Source organism: Myodes glareolus, chromosome 14, assembly GCF_982192425.1.
Source record: "Myodes glareolus chromosome 14, mMyoGla1.1, whole genome shotgun sequence".
Taxonomy (NCBI): Eukaryota; Metazoa; Chordata; class Mammalia; order Rodentia; family Cricetidae; genus Myodes; species Myodes glareolus.
In genome coordinates, this window is record NC_142039.1 from 50,358,700 (window position 1) to 50,374,977 (window position 16,278).

The following is a 16,278-nucleotide window of genomic DNA, read 5'->3' on the forward strand; positions in this document are numbered from 1 at the left end:
CTTACTCTCCCTCCTCAGCCCATCCGTCATTTATTTCACTCTGGTTTTGAGGGGTTTTTTTTCTTTGCTTGTTTCTGATTTTAGATAATTGTGTGTGTATACTGTGTCTAATATGGGTTCGTGTACATGATCTCAGTGCCTTCAAAGGCAAGAAGACAGCGTAATAACCCCTGGAACTGGAGTTGTGAACTGGGAACTGGACTCTGATCCTCTGGAAGAGCAGCATCTGCTTTTCGCCCTTAGATATCTCTCCAGCCCCTCCACTCCAGGTTTTTATTCCAATTTATCCTTCCAGCATGTCCTATGCAAAAATACTGTGTGTGTATATACGATGAATGTGGATATATTAAAATTCTACATATAACTGTAATTTTCCCTTTCCTAAAAAGATTAGCATTCTGTGATCAATAATTCTGGATGTGTGTGTGCATATTCTGGGTATATGTGTATGTGTGTGCGTGTGCTGGGTATATGTGTGTATGTGTGTACGTATATGTATGTGGGTGCTGGGTATGTGTGAGTGTGTATGTATGTGTATGTGTTGAATGTTATATAGCTCCCTCTATGTAGGCCCATATTTCATACAAGATATTTGCAGCCAGGTTCTCTAGCCATGCTTAGTTTCCAAGGGCAGCTGCAATCCTGCCAGACCACTGGTAGACACTAAGAAAGGCTCAGGATATATGGCTCCTTCTCTTTTGTTAATAGGTCGATGACCTGGGGAGAGGTGTGGATTCCAAGCTGGTGACTAAGTTGCAGGTGTGATGGTGCTCCTGGGTCCCCAAAAGAGAATATTAATGAGTTTCCACCTTGGTTTACCTGGGAAAATAAAAGATGTTTGAATAATAAACGCAGGTAGATCATCAGGAATGAATGAAGCCTGAAATGCCCTTCCGATATTGCTGTGTGAACTGTGCCTCATTATTTCTCGTGCCTCCATACCGGTCGAGTTAGGGAAAAATAGCCTGTATATTGGGGCTTCAGGCCCCGACACGTCCATATGAAACAGAGATCTTCCTTATTCTTTTCCCCAGCTATACAGTATTCCTTTGTGTGCATGTGGATTGATTCCTATGATTTTAGGTTTTTAAATATGCTACATGTAGTGGGGGCAGGAGTACATGCACCTGAAGCCAGCAGAAGCCTTTGGTTCCACTCGCAGCCTCCTTACCGTACCATGGTTCTGGCTATCTGTTTACTTCACTGACAAGTCTGTGGGTCAAGGAGTTCTGTAGGTCACCACAGCAGCTCTGCTTTGAGACGCCCAGTAGTCATGTCACAGCAGAGAATACCTCCACGACGCCTGGAGGATGGGCTCTCATTAGTAAACTCCCTGAAGGAAATGTTCCCAGATCCTCCCAGAAAGATCCCTCAACACGAGGTTGCTCAATGCACGTTTGTCACATTTTATGGAGTGGATTCCTCTGGACTTATAATGAGAGACATGGTGACAGTCAAACGGAGCCAGTTTAGAAGTACACAGCAGTGAACTCCTCCAATGGGTAAGTAATGCTGTGCTAACGTGACCGAGGCCTGGGATTCAGTTGTCTACTGTGTCCACATTGGGCATCACTAGAGATGACATTAAGATCAGTCTTCCCTCTCTTTAGCTAATTCCTGAGGGGCAGGAGTGGGTGGGTTATGGGAATCTTTCTACCCCATCCCCTCCCACCAATACCTGGACCCAGAGCTTCTGTATGCTAAACCCACACTCTGTTGCTGATCTCCCTCTCCCACCCAGCTCCCTATGCTAGTAAATTTCCATAAACCCTGGCAAAGCACTCTCTAGAGCTTGATAGAGAATAGAAAGGTTGGTTTCCCATCACTCACTGCTCTTCTGTGTTTTCTCCTCTTTCCCCTCTTCTCTTCCTCATTTAATGAGCTGCTAACTGTGCTTATCTCTGATGGAGAGCCTCAACCCTGTGGACCCTGGTCGGTGCAGGAAAAGGAAAAAAAAAAAAAAAAGAACAAGCAGGAGGTATCCGTGACTTGTCATTGGGGCTTCTCAGAACCTAAGCCTCCACCTGTAGGTAGAGCCCTGACAGTTGTACTAGAAACACGTAAGTAGCATCGGTGCAGGTGGGCATGGATAAATGAAGGCAACATCACTGTGAGAAGATGGAGAACAGCAGGAGACAAGGGAGGGTTTCCTTCTGTCTGCAGATGAGCACACAGACATTGTTCCACCCTAGTCGGTGATGCACTGCTGTCTAATATCTCGAAAATTACTGGAAAAATAAAGACGGTCAAGATAAAGGCTGATTCCAGGAAAGGTCTTTTCTCTCTGTCACAGCAGACTGGTGTCTGCAGTTGTGACTATTCAGTTCCCCTTATTTGGTAATATATGCGACTTCGCTTTCCAAGCTTCCATGTTCAGGGACAGGGACAGCTTGTCCTTCAGAATATGGTGCACAATTAAAGCAAACAAAGCCTTACCCTGGTGGCTACACAGTTGTCTGAAATTCCAGTCAGACGCTGGAAGTTGAACATAGCAATGATGCATAAAGAAACGGTCTCTCCAAGGCAACAACAGGATAGCAAAGGAGTCCAGTGAGGGCCCAGTATCAAAGGAGTAGAAGAAACCAGAAGCCTCGAACCATACCAATGACATTATTGCAATGAGCAATAATATGGACTAAGTGAGAAATATATGGACTAAGGAGTATACTGTGTGATTCACTGGACCACACTACAGCTTCTATTTCAAGATATTTTTCATTTGTTTTCTTTTGTTTGTTTGTTTGGTTTGGTTTGGTTTTGGGTTTTGTTCTAGGTTTTGGTTGTTTGGTTTTACTTTTAGATTTTGTTTTGGGGGAGGTTGCAACGACAGAGGGCAGAAGTGAGGAGATGGGGAGATAAGTGGGATCGGGATGCATGATGTGAAATCCACAAAGAAACAATAAAAGCTAAAGGGAAACAGTGTGTCTTGAATGGAGAGAAGGGGCACTGGAGAGATGTCTCCGTGGGTACAACATGAGGAACCAAGCACATCCCAGCATACTTTAAAAAACTAGGTGAGACTGTGAGCATGCCTGTTGCTGCCTGAACTGTGTGGGAAAGAGGCAGGAGGATGAAAGGGACTCACTGACTGTCAGCATAGCGGGACACCCCATGATCTCCTCTACTTTCATACACAGAAACACATACACGACACCGACTGTAGATACTTGTATATGCATTACGTCCATATACCACACTCACACAAATAGGGAGAAAGGAGAGAGACAGAAAGACAGAGAGATTTACCAGGAATGTTCATGAGTAGCAAATACAGTTTACTTTACTCATGCATTTTGGATTTTTTTCAACCAAGTATAATTTCCTGTGTTATGTTTCCAGTGTGGTATCTTCCTAGGTATCCAACTCAAGGCCTTTTACAGGCTAAGCATGCTCTCGGGCCACTTAGCTCTATCCCCAGCAAGTGCTGTGGTCTACATATGAAGACAAACCCCTTATAAAGTGTGGGGTACAGCAGACAGACACAAACACATGCAAAATGCATACTGACATCCAAGTGCAGTTTGCTGAACACATTCCAGAACACTTCCAGAACAGCAACCAGGAAGTCCTTCTTTTATGTTGCAGCCTCGGCAAAGAAGGAAATCATCTTCTCAGCGGTTATGCTTTGTCCTGCACATTTTGTAACATTCGGTAACACTCCTGTTCTCTGTGTGAAATATTCAGATTTACAGAGATTGACTAACTGATGGGATGTGAACATCACTTATAGCTGGAAGTCAGTGGTGGAGGTGGATTTGTACTGACTTAGCAATACTTCCTGGAAATCGGAGCACAGTGAGTGGAACCCTAAGTGTCTAGTCAGCTGGAACCTCAGAGAAGTAGAAACCTATGGATGGACTAAGCCACCCACGATTGTCAACTGCTTGGTTAACCCCGTTGGATTAAATGGGTAATCGCCATATAACTATAGCACAAAACCAAGACTGTTCCCAGGGTAGACTTCCTGAGTGTAAGGTTTCAGTAAAAACAAAATTGCGCCTGTGTAGGTATCCATCTTCACTATGGCATTTCCCAAGAACAGCAGACATGTTATTTGAATAGCATATAGCAAAACCTTATCACCACGTTGTATTACTTTCAATCTCTTCAGGTCAAGTGACCCAACAGTTTCACCAAGGAACAACCACTAACAGTCACTTCTAGTGACTCACCTATGAAGCACGCTAGGTTATACAACACTTCTAAAAGACATAGGTCAGGCATGTAGCAGAGAATTTACAGGACCATAAATTACGAACAAAATGTTTTTGCTTTACTTCAGTGGAAGCCAAACAGGATGCCAATTTTATAAAGATCTTGATCACAGAAGACATGGAGTATAATCACAAAAGATTTGATTCTATTAAGGTTCATAGAGTCAAACAGTCCAGAAATAGAGAGAGGAGAAAATGAAAGGTTTAATGTAGCACAAAGTCAATGTGTTGAAAGGTAGATAACTATCTAGAAACCATTTATATAAAATCTCTTAGAAGAATGTTGCCTCGGGTTCAAGCTGGTGGTCCAGAATAGTTTCTTAGTGTTGAGAGTAGAACACAGTTTTGCAATGTCTTTCCAAGTGTCTAATCCCAGGCCTTAGGGCTCTGGGTCCTGAGACCTGTGAATTTAAGGTGTGGCTACATACCGGTTTGTTTCAAGGTCTGTATGTCTAGCTATTGTCAAAGACAGTACTGTCTCTATTTTAAACAATTAACCACCATTCAATTTAGACTTTTCCCTGACCTAATGGATTATATTAGAGATAGATTCAGTCACAAATGAATGGAGAGTACAGAAAGAAAAGAAAAGACATGTTCCTAAATTGTAAAGAAGGAAGAAAACCTAAAATGGTGACCCATGCTGTAATCTCAGGCATGAGCATGAAGCAGGAAAGTGTCAGGAGCTTGAAGCAAGTCTTGTCTGTATAATGAGTTCTAGACCACTTTAGGTTAACCTGAATTGGAATGTAAAACCTACAGAGAGAGAGAGAGACACCCACCCACACACACACACCCACACACACACACACACAAACACACACTCTTCGTGTTTGAATTCAGACTTTGGTTAGAAACCAGATGTGATGGGAAGGAAGGGGTTACATGAATCACCAGGAGTCACCACCCTTTTGAGACTCTCTGCTGGGTGTTACCAGGATGCCTAAACGAGACTGCAGCCAGAACTTGAGGTTAGCTCTTTCTCATCCTGTCCAGAGGCACCAATGTTCTTGCTCTGAAACAAACCTGCTTTGAGACAAAAGCAATCTTACTCTGAGGCTCGAAGAGCTCGGTGTATACATCCATCCCAGGACAGAATTCTCAGTGTGATACACAGGTCATGGTTGTAGCAGGGTAGCAGTTGTCTCAGTTACTCTCAAGGAATTGAGCGCCACCGTTGTTTCCTTCTTTTCCTTTTGTCCATCCACCTACTCTGTACCAGCATTGAACCGGAAGCCTAGCCCCTGCCAGGCAAACTGCTGTACCACTGAGCTGTACCCTCAATGCTTCTTACTCTCTTTGTTTTTACTTTGAGAATGGGTCTCACCAAGATGCCTGGTTGACCTACAGATCTGTCTGCATTCCAGGAAGGCCTTAATTTTGGATATCCTTGCCTCCCAAGTCCCTGGGATTGCAGGCTTGAATCACCACCTCATTATTGCTGACAACAAGTCACTAAGCTTGAGATCAAGCAGGCGTCAGATGAATGACAAATGGCCTCAGAGCACTGAAAACTCTGCCCCAAATCAACCACGCTAACATCACTATTTTCTGAATATCATTCCATGAAGAGCCGTGAAGATTGGGTGACAGTGACAGCCCACTATCACACCAACTACTCTGCAGTTACTTTTCTTTGACTTAAGCCAGTATAACTCTTTATCCCCCTCAAATATCCTAAACCACGATTCTTGGAGAGGCACATTTCAAACTGGGGCCACCTGTGCGTGCTCAGCTCTTTGGGAATCAACTTGCACGCAAACTTCTCAATGATCAGTTTCTGGATGCCCTGGTTCCCTGACATTCTTCTGTGTCTCTTTCTCCACAGCAAAAGAAACTTGTCTTCTTATCCACCCCAGGATCGAAAGGTGATCTGTTTCAAGACGTAAATGAGGAGGCAGCTGAGCAGGTATCCACCAGGCCAAGGCAGAGTGCTGCTGTCCAGTAGCCTGTCCCCAAGATCCCAGATCATTGGAAAAAAAAAAAAACAAAAAAAAACTATGCAGCCTGCATGTGGAGATCCAGGACAGTGCTCCCAGGAGACACAAAGAGAGTGTTCACAAGGTCTTTATGAGAGCCCTATGAATGAAGTTCTTGAGATTAAAAATGCAAAGTATGTAAAAGTTAAACAAAAAAAGTGGCAATCAACCTGTGATGAGTGGGGCTTGAGGGCGATGAGGTTAATTTCAGGCAGTCTCTGATGGTATCTAGGCACACCATGCTCTGCCACCCTAGCTCCGGCAGCTGTTCTGGGAGACAGGACTTATAATTAGAGCTTACACTGCAGACAGATGATCTTGAAAACTTATGGTCATCTTAAAGGAATACTCATGAAGACCAATTTGGATTCTACACAAAGAAGCTAAATTCTAAAATGTCAGCCTGGTATTCTAGAAGGAAAGCAGGGGTGGGATGAGATGTAGATGTTACTGTTCATCTTGGTGAAGATGTCAGAGTATTTATATGAAGGTAGAAAACTTCCCCTCTCAGTATCTATCTGTCTTAGCCTTTTCTTTGGCTATCATGAAATACTTCATACCACATATTTTGTGAAGATATTTATTTAATTTGTAATTCTAGAGGCTGCAATGCTCGAGGTTAAGAGACTGCATCTTAATGAGAGTCATTTTGTTGGTAAAGATTATCTGTAGAGTCTTGCCACTATGAGAGTAGTACATACAAGTAGCAAGGGCAAATGGGCTTCTCAATAGGCCCATCCAAGATAGCCCATAGGCAATTAATCAATTAATCCATAAATGGATTAGCCCACTTAGAGAAAGGCTCTCACGACCCATTCATTCCATAAAGACCTCCACTTCCTATACCTCACATGAGGGGATGACTTCAGCATGAGTTATGTTGGGGACCAACAAAGCACAGCACCACCCCACCCTGAACTAGAGAACTCCAGCATCTCATGAGGAAGGCATCTGATTGCTGATTTCACGGAAAAGGCGATTGGTTAGAACAGAGCTCTATTGTCTGGTTGTCACTGCAGCATTCCTTGGACTCTCCCTCCAAACAGACACACCATCCCTTCTGTTTTCCAGCATGTCTGAATACAATATTAGACCTTCACAAGGACAGGGGTATTTCTTAGCCTGTGAGATAACTATATAACATCATAGTCAAAGTCCTTTAGAACATTTACAATATTGTTTTTGGATAGTTTGATGTTTTGGTCATCAGCTTTAACAACATTATTATATGAGCAACCTAGAATAGGGAAAATGGAGCCAGTGACATGTCACAATGGTGAAATTGTTTCATTTGTTCTACAGACTTACTCTACTTAGTGAATGGGCCAGGAGTCACGTGGAGAAAGAAAGAGAGAAGACACAGTCCCTGGCCTCAGTACAGATGTGCAAAAACAGATGAAATAAGGTGTGGTATGCACAAAGCTGAAAAAGAAGGACAAGAACAAGGAGAAGCAGGAACCATAGGGTTTGCCTTTGGAACTTTGGCCCCAAAAGGGTGTGTCAGAGTCCTTAAGACTAGAACTGAGATCTGAAGAATTAGGATTTGCTGAGGACATGACACACATGAGGGAATATTCAACCCTGCAGATAAGGAAATGTGAAAGTCTTTGTATGCCCAGGAAACCTACAGTTTATTAGAATATCACTAAATACAAGCCCATTTAGCCTAGACTCTGGAGTGTTTTATATTCATGACATCATGCCCATGGGTTTACAGACTTCTGAGCATGTGGCTATATTCTCAGAGTTAAGATAGAAAAGCTTGCTTCACAGCACTGTTGAAGAGAGGCAGGAATGGTAGCCAACAAGGAAAACAAGGCTACCAATTTTTCAGATAATAATACTATCGGGGAACCATAGGAAAGAGTCTATTTCAAAAGGAATTGGTAGTAAAGATGTGCTCCTTTAACGTAGAGGCAAGAGAAACTCTGCAAATTCAAGGACATGCCGGTCAAAATAGAGTTCCAGGCCAGCCAAAGCTACATAGTGAGACCCGTTGTCAAAATAAATAAATAAAATAAACAAAACACAAAAGAGAATAGGCAGCTTTGGGGCTTGCAGATTAGGTGGGTAAAGAAGGAGGAACCTAGTATGACCCAGATGGATGATTTTGCCCAGTTTGCTGTGACAAGCAAGACGGAAAAACAGAAGTTAGATGAATGTAAAAGAAACATGGTTTGTTTATTTGTGTGAGAGCGTGTGTTATGTCTGGGTGAGGGTGTGTGGCAACCCACACAGGCACGTTGGAAGCTAATTTTGAGGAAACTAATTTAGTTCCACCTTGAAGTAGGTTTTAAGGGACAAATTCAGGTCAGTAGGCTTGACTGACAAACACATTACCTACTTAGCCATATCACCAGCCTTTCCCTGTGGTACTGGGGACAGAACCAGGGTCCTCCTGAATGCTATGCAAGTCCTCTACCACTGAGCTACATCCCCTATCCTCTTTTTACTTTTTGTTTTCAGACAAGGTCTCACTAAGTTACCAAGGCTGGCAATTGGTTTATAGTCCAGACAGGACACAATCTTAAATTCCTCCTGCCTCAGCCTCCCACATAGCTGGGATAACAAACAAGCCTGTGCCACCAGGTCCAGAATCAATTTCTATTTTAACTTGAAAAGATTGAGTTTCCATGGGTAGTTGAGGAGAGGTCTAGGCACCAATGTGACTGTCCAATACAAATAGGCCTTACTGAGGAAAAGGATGCCCATGAAAATAGAAAGAAGATCCGAAAGCTGACTAGGAGAGGGCAGAGGGGCCTGAAAAGACAGAGGAAATTCATCAATAGCAACAAAAACTTTACAGCTTCTTTAACAAGCCTTCCTGGTTCCTGCAAGTTGCTGGAACAGCTCTCGGGCTTGTGGGCACCATGCTGCAAGTTACTTGGTGGCAGCATGGGCCAACTGGTTACCAGAGTTGAGAAGGTGAGAACGGCTCCCACTGGCAGTCCCAGAACTGGCAGTAACATACCTCTGTCATATTAAAAGGCTGAGAAAGAGGACCCAGCATTCAGGGCTGCCATGACTACACCATGTAAAAGTACCATTTTACAATGCCACTTGCCAAGAACAGATTTCTGATACACAATAGAACAGATTCAGACATATAAGACCTCTAAATAAGACACAGTGTGTTTTTAAAAAAAAAGTCTATGTAGGCTTGCAAGAGAGAGAAAAAGAATATAGACAGAGACACAGTAGGAAAGATTCAGACATATAAGACCTCTAAATGAGACACAATGTACTTAAAAAAATCTATGTAGGCTTGGGAGAGAGAGAAAATGAATATAGACAGTCACTTTTTAAAAAGTAAATGGATTTAAAAATAAAACAAAAACTTTAAAGAAACAGAGTACAGACCGCCATAGATTAAAGGACAAACAATAAGCCAAGTAAAGATGAAAATTACACAGTCTAGAATATATATATTGTTTATATATATATATTGTTTATATATATTGAATGTATATATATATAATTGTGTTTTGTAAATTTTTTGACTATGAATGAGCAGAGAGATATTTCATTGTGTGGACTGCTAAACTAAACCAACACATATATTTTAGAGGTATTTTGACTTCACAATTTGGGTTTAAAGAAATGTTTCTAAGAAAAAGAGGTTCTGCTTTTGTTTGCACAGCAGATGAAAATCAGCAGATTCTTTCCAGACAAATGTGGTTTCATGGACCAAGACCCCCGAAAGGTCTCCTTGAAACCACCCCAAAATCCAACAAAAACAGGAAGTACTTTGGAGAGAATTATACCCAAATTCCCTAAATTATTGTTTATAAATGTTTGTTTCAATTTAAAGGGGGATATGATATAGAGATGAATACTTTGCATTGCTATGAATCTTGGTCTATTGATACAAATTTAAGGCCAATTTTGTTATATGTATATTTCTGCTCCTGATTAAGCTATTGTGTTTGTATAGCTCATTTAAAAATGTAATGCATAATTAAGAAATACAGGTTAATAGTCATCTATAATAGTCAAGCTTGTAGTTATGTTAGTTAGCTTTTCTAGACATACAGAGATATACTTCAGTTAGATAAGTATTCTTCAAATGTTTCAAAGACTAACAGAATATGGCATTTAAAATGTTTTAAGAAATTAGAAGTTTTCATGGCAATGAGGCTCATCTGCTCATGGTAGCACCAATTTACTTCAAGAGGATGATTGAGGGCGTTGAAGAGGCTCCTTATGGAGTTTGTTAGCCATTTGGGCAAAAACCTGCTCTTATCTGGACTGCTTGACTGTACGCTGTATGAACTGGCCATGCAGGACCCACAGAAAAATGACTGCTAAAGTTGCCTAAAGAAGGTGAGACAGTCCTTCAGAGTCCCTGCTTTATGAAAGAACTGCTAGACATTTTGAAGGACACAGAAGAAAGTATCTGATAAACTTTGCCATTACAAGGCAAAACAAATATTCCAATTTCCTGCTTCATGGAGAAGTCTACCAGATTCTATGGGTCTTTAGGCTGAAGTGGATACCCCAATATTACACAAGTACTTTGGTTGACTGTCCAGGCAGTGAGATATCTCTGCCAATTCTAGAGTTTTGGAAGTTGCTTACAATGCACTTCCTGTTCCCTTAGGTAATATATCTTTGATAGAGTTGAAGAATAGATAGTTATAATTATTGCTTTCTTTAGTTATGATAAAAGCTAAAATAGTTATAAATATTGTAACTATAATTTTTGCTTGATAACTGTTTCATTGTATATAATCTTGCTATATTAAAGTTAAACTATCCTTTTAAGTGACACAGAAAAGAGGAGGAGATATGGGATTCCCCTCTATGTGCTGTGAATATGCTTTATTGCCATTGCTTAATAAAGAAGCTGCTTTCAGGCAATGGCTTAACAAAGTAAAGCCAGATGAAAAATCTAAACAGAGATGTAAAGAGAGAGGAGATGGAGTCAAAGAGACGACATGTAGCTGCGGAAGAAGAAAGATGCCCAAAACCTTACTGGGAAAGCACAAGTCTTGTGGTAAAATATAAAATATTGAAAATAGGTTAATGTAAGATATAAGAGCTAGCTAGCAATATGCCTAAGTGATTGGCCAAGCAGTGTTGTAATTAATCTAGTTTCTGTTTGATTGTGTCGGGTCTGGGCAGCCGAGAAATGAACAAGCAATGGGTTCGGGAAACAAACAAGCAACCTCTGCCTACACACCAGGTTTGGGGAACAGGGTGAGGCTGGAGTGGCCCAGCCTGCAGTCCCAAGAGCTGAATAATCTAGACTGTGCCTCCCCGGCAGGAGCTAGAGGGATAGGCAGGGCCTGTGAAATATTCCACAGAGGAGGAGTCAGAGAAAGCAGTGTCTGACTGAGACACCTGGAGTGTGATACTGAAGAGGACAGACTGAATGGAGTCACCAAGGTAACCTCAGGAGCAGGCAGGGAAGGACTAAGCCAGATGGAGAGACAGCATGGTCAGGCCACCCGAGACAGAGTGAACTCCCCGGTGGCCTGCCCCTACAAAATCCTCAGCTACCAGGGCCTCGTTGGCATCTGTCAGAGAAACAGCAATTAGGGGAAATGTCAGGCCCTCGGCTGCTGCCCACTCCCAGAGTGTCCATTACTGCCCGGGAATGGGCACAGACCCTAGCACAGCAGGAGCCGCTGCTCTCTACCCACCTGCCTCAGCCAGAAGGGAACTCATGTCCCAGGAGTCCTTATCCCTGGGCCTCATAGCTGAGCCCTGGGCAGAAACTCACATCAGCCTGGACTTGAGCCTGGGACCCTGCAGGGCTGGAGCCAGGAGGCAGAGTTGGGGATTAGAGGCTCAGGGGAGATGAGACCAGACAGGACCAGGCTCTTAGGACAGGGGCAGGGATGGGAAAGCTAAGGGAATGACAATATACATCCTTGAGATAAGAGGAGCTGGTGGCAGTGTGAGGTGGTGAGGACAAGGCTAGGTTTAGGAAAAGTCCTGAGGCACATGTCATACCCTGAGGCAACCAGTCTGCTAGTTCTTAGCCCAACCTGTAACCAAGTGAATAATGAGCTCTGCACCCATTTATAACGCTGTACATATTCTGCTTACACACTGCATGTTCAACCTGTATCTAAGATAAACATTGTAATCATTTTTACTATACTCTGGACTTGATAGGAGTAACTAACTCCTATAAACTCAGATTCATGCAGTCTCAGTTTACCATGCTCCTATTTTTCCTCTATGACCTGCTTGTACCCAACTCAAAGCAATGTATGTGTATACAATGTGGTGACCAGATCTAAGTCATTTATTAGAAGCATTGAGATATTGAAAACAACACCTTCTCCTTAAAAATGAAATAAAATAAAATATTGAAAATAACCTGTATGTAGACAGCCAACTGTGGTTTTGTATGCTATACTGAATCACAGGGCCAAAACCAAATCCCCTTGTGAGGCAAAAGTTCCTCAGTACTTTTCATTACCATATTTGCTGTGTTGTTCAATACATAAAGAGGACAACTTTTGTTTAGGGCTATTAGATAAGGACAGGAGAGGCCAGAACTCTTCTGCATGAGTCAGGCCCATTTCTTGTGTGTGACATACCACACCCTCTTAAAGTATACTAAGTTTTACCTGCATTTTGTTGATTAACATGAGCAAAGCATACTACTCCAAGTGCAGGGGCTGCTGTAAGAACATCAAGGGCACCATAGTTTGGGGGGTCTAAGAGGCAAAGGAATCAATTTGGTCCTGAAAAGCCTCAGGAAACACTGCAATGAGGTCTATGAAAGCACTTCCAGAAGATAGGATTTAGCCCCACAGGCCAGAGTCACTCTCTCTTCTTTCTTTATTTAATTTTATGTGTGTGTATAGATGTTTTGCCTGTATGTATGTCTGCCTGGTGCCTGCAGAGGTCAAAGGAAGCAGTGAATCCCCTGGGCCCTCCAAAAGACCAGCCACTGCTCTTATGACAACCTGTCAGCAGACCTAGGGTCTCTCTCACGCAGCTCTCTGAGGGAAGGCATGTCAGAGCAGGAGACATGGAGAGGTGGCAGGGAACAGGATTTGTGGCCACCAATACCCCTTGTGTTGTGAACTCACTTCTTCGGAGAGACCCCATAGCATCTGGAATCTTATGCAGCAAGGTACAAGGAAGGCAGAGATTAAGTAGGGATAAATGATTACCAAAACCTGACAAGGAAGAAGTTTTTGGATCATATTACCTAGTAGCCATTATCATTTACTGTCAATAGCATCTTGGCTAGGGGTGGGACTCTTGAGTGTTAGCTATTGCTCCCTACATACACTCCCTCCTCTATCCTGCCTTCCCATTCCCCATACCGCCCAATCCTTTTCTCTCATTATATCTCATTTCTTCTTCACACCATCTCCCTCCCCCACCTTAATGGATGCCCCATGGTCCATTTCCACTTTCCTGACATCCATGAGTACTTCAATTTAAATACACATATCCAAAAATTCAAGTTTGGAATCCACTTATAAGGGAGAACATACAATGTTTTTCCGTCTTTAGGTTAGCTCACTCCGAATGATCATTTCCTTCTCGTTCCATTTGTCTACAAATTTCATTTCATTATTATCAACAGCTGAATAATATCCCGTTGTGTAAATGCACCACATTTTTGTTATGCACTCATCAGTTGGTGGACATCTTGCTGCTTCCATTCGCTAACTATTGTGAATAGAGCAGCAGTGAGCATAGATGAGGAAGTAGCTATCTAGTAAGGCAGAGTTTTTCGGGTGTATGTCCAAGAGCAGGAAAGTTAGATGATGTGGTAGGCTAATTTCTGGCTTTGTGAGGCCCCTCCACCCTAACCTCCATGCTGCCCATACCAGTTTGCACTCCCCTCAGCAGTGAGCAGTGCTCCCCTTTCCACATCTGCAGCAGCACATGGTGCCATTTGATTTCTGGTCTTAGTCCTTCTGACTGGGGTAAGATGACATCTCGGGGCTGGTTAAATTTGTACTTTCCTGATATCAAAGAATGATGAACATTTAATCAGACTATCAAAAATGTCCTCCCTGGGAGGTGATTACACGGTTTTAATCCCAGCACCTGGGAGGCAGAGATAGGCAGATCTCTGTGAGTTCAAGGCCAGCCTGATCTACCACAGCTAGTTCCAGGACACCCAGGGCTGTTACACAGAGAAACCTTGTCTTGAAAAAACAGAAAATAAAATTCTCAATCTTCTACATTTTTTTTGAGAACTCTATTTAGTTTCATGTCTTAGTTTTTTAACTGGGCTATTAGTTTTCTTGATGTTTACTTTTTTCCCCCTTTTCTTCATATATTCTAGATACTAACACTGTCAGTTATACAAACGGTAAAGGTTTTTTTTTCCCCATTCAGGCTGCCTCTTCACCAAAGGAACTACGGTATCCTTTGCTGAATGAGTGTTTTCTGAATGCTTTTTAAAAGGCAATTGTGAATGCTATTGTTTCCCTGATTTCTTTCTTGGTGTGTTTGCATACTGAAGGCAACTTTTATGCATTAATTTTGTATCCTAATACTTTGATAAAAGTGTTCATCATCTGTAGTTTCCTTGTGGAGCCTCTAAGATCTTTCAAACATAGAATCATATCATTTCCAAATAAGGATACTTTAGCGTCTTCCTTTCCTATTTTATCCCCGTTATCTCACCCACTTGTCTTGTGCTCTAGCCAAGACTTAAAAGCACAATATTGAACAGAAACGGAGAGATAGAGTATACATCCTTATCTTGTTCCTTGTGTTACTAGAAATACTTTGTTTTTCTCCATTTAGAATATGTTTCACTTGGTCTTATTGAATATTGCCTTTATTATGTTGAGAAATGTCCCTCATACCCCTAGATTATTTATAACTTTTGTTGATATTGTTGAAGGCCTTTGCTGCATCTAATGAGGTGATTATAATTTTTCTGTCCTTTACTCTATTTATGTGGTATATTATGTTTATTGCTTTTATGTATGTTGAATCATCCCTGCATCTTTGTGATGAAGTCAACTCATCATGATGGATGATCTTTGTGATGTTTTCTTGAATTTTCTTAGCAAGGTTTTTATTGGAAAATTTTATGTCTATATTCATAAGGGAGGTTGGCCTATAATTTCTTTCATTTTTTCCTTTCTTTTTTTAGTTTTTGTCTGGTTTTGGTATCAGGATAGTACTAGCTCTGTAAAGAGAATTTAGAAATGTTCCTTCCTTTTCAATTTGGGAGAACAGTTTGAGACACATTGCTTGCAAACGTCTACATAGAACTCATCTGGGCTCTCTTTAGTTGGGAGATTTTCATTACTTTTCCCATCTCATTGTTGGTTATAGTCTATTTGCATTATTTACTTCAACCTTAATTAACTTTGGTAGATAATATAAATCTAGAAATTCGTCTACTTCTTTTATATTTTCCACTTTGGTGGGATTAAAAAATTTTTAAGTATATCCTCATGATTTTCTGGGTTCCCACACTGTCTCCCTTTTAAAATGTCTCCCTTTTATACCTAATTGTATCATTTAGAACTTTTCTCTTTTTTTTGATAATTTGGCTAAAAGGCTGCCAATCTTATTAATTATTATTTTTTGGATGATCTTACTATTTCCTTGATCTTTTTATATTTTGTTTTTGTTTCTATTTCATTAATTTTTATCCCTGAATTTCATTATCTTTTCCCATGCTTTTTTGGGGATGCAGGTTGTTCTTGTTTTCCCAAGGCTAACAGCTGCATCATTAAGTTATTAATTTGACATCTCCCAAATGTTTTGATCTAAGAATTTAGTGCTATAATGAACTTTTTCATCTTAAGAGTGTCTTGTGTCCTATAGATTTGGGTAGGTTGTGTTTTCATTTTCATTTAAGTCTAGGAATTATTAATTTCCTTATATTCTTCCTTGACCCAAGTGCTATTCAGTAATGTGTTGTTTAGTCTCCAAGAGTTTTTGTACTTTCTGAAGTTTCTATTGGTAGTCAACTTTACTCCACTGTAGTCAGGTAGACTGGAAGATATTTCAATTATTCTAAGTTTATCGAGACTTGCTTTGTGTACTAATATTTGATGAAATGTAGAGAACATTGCATGGTCTGCTGAGAACTGTGTTTCCTTAGTTTTTGCATGGGATGTTCTGTAGCTGTCCAC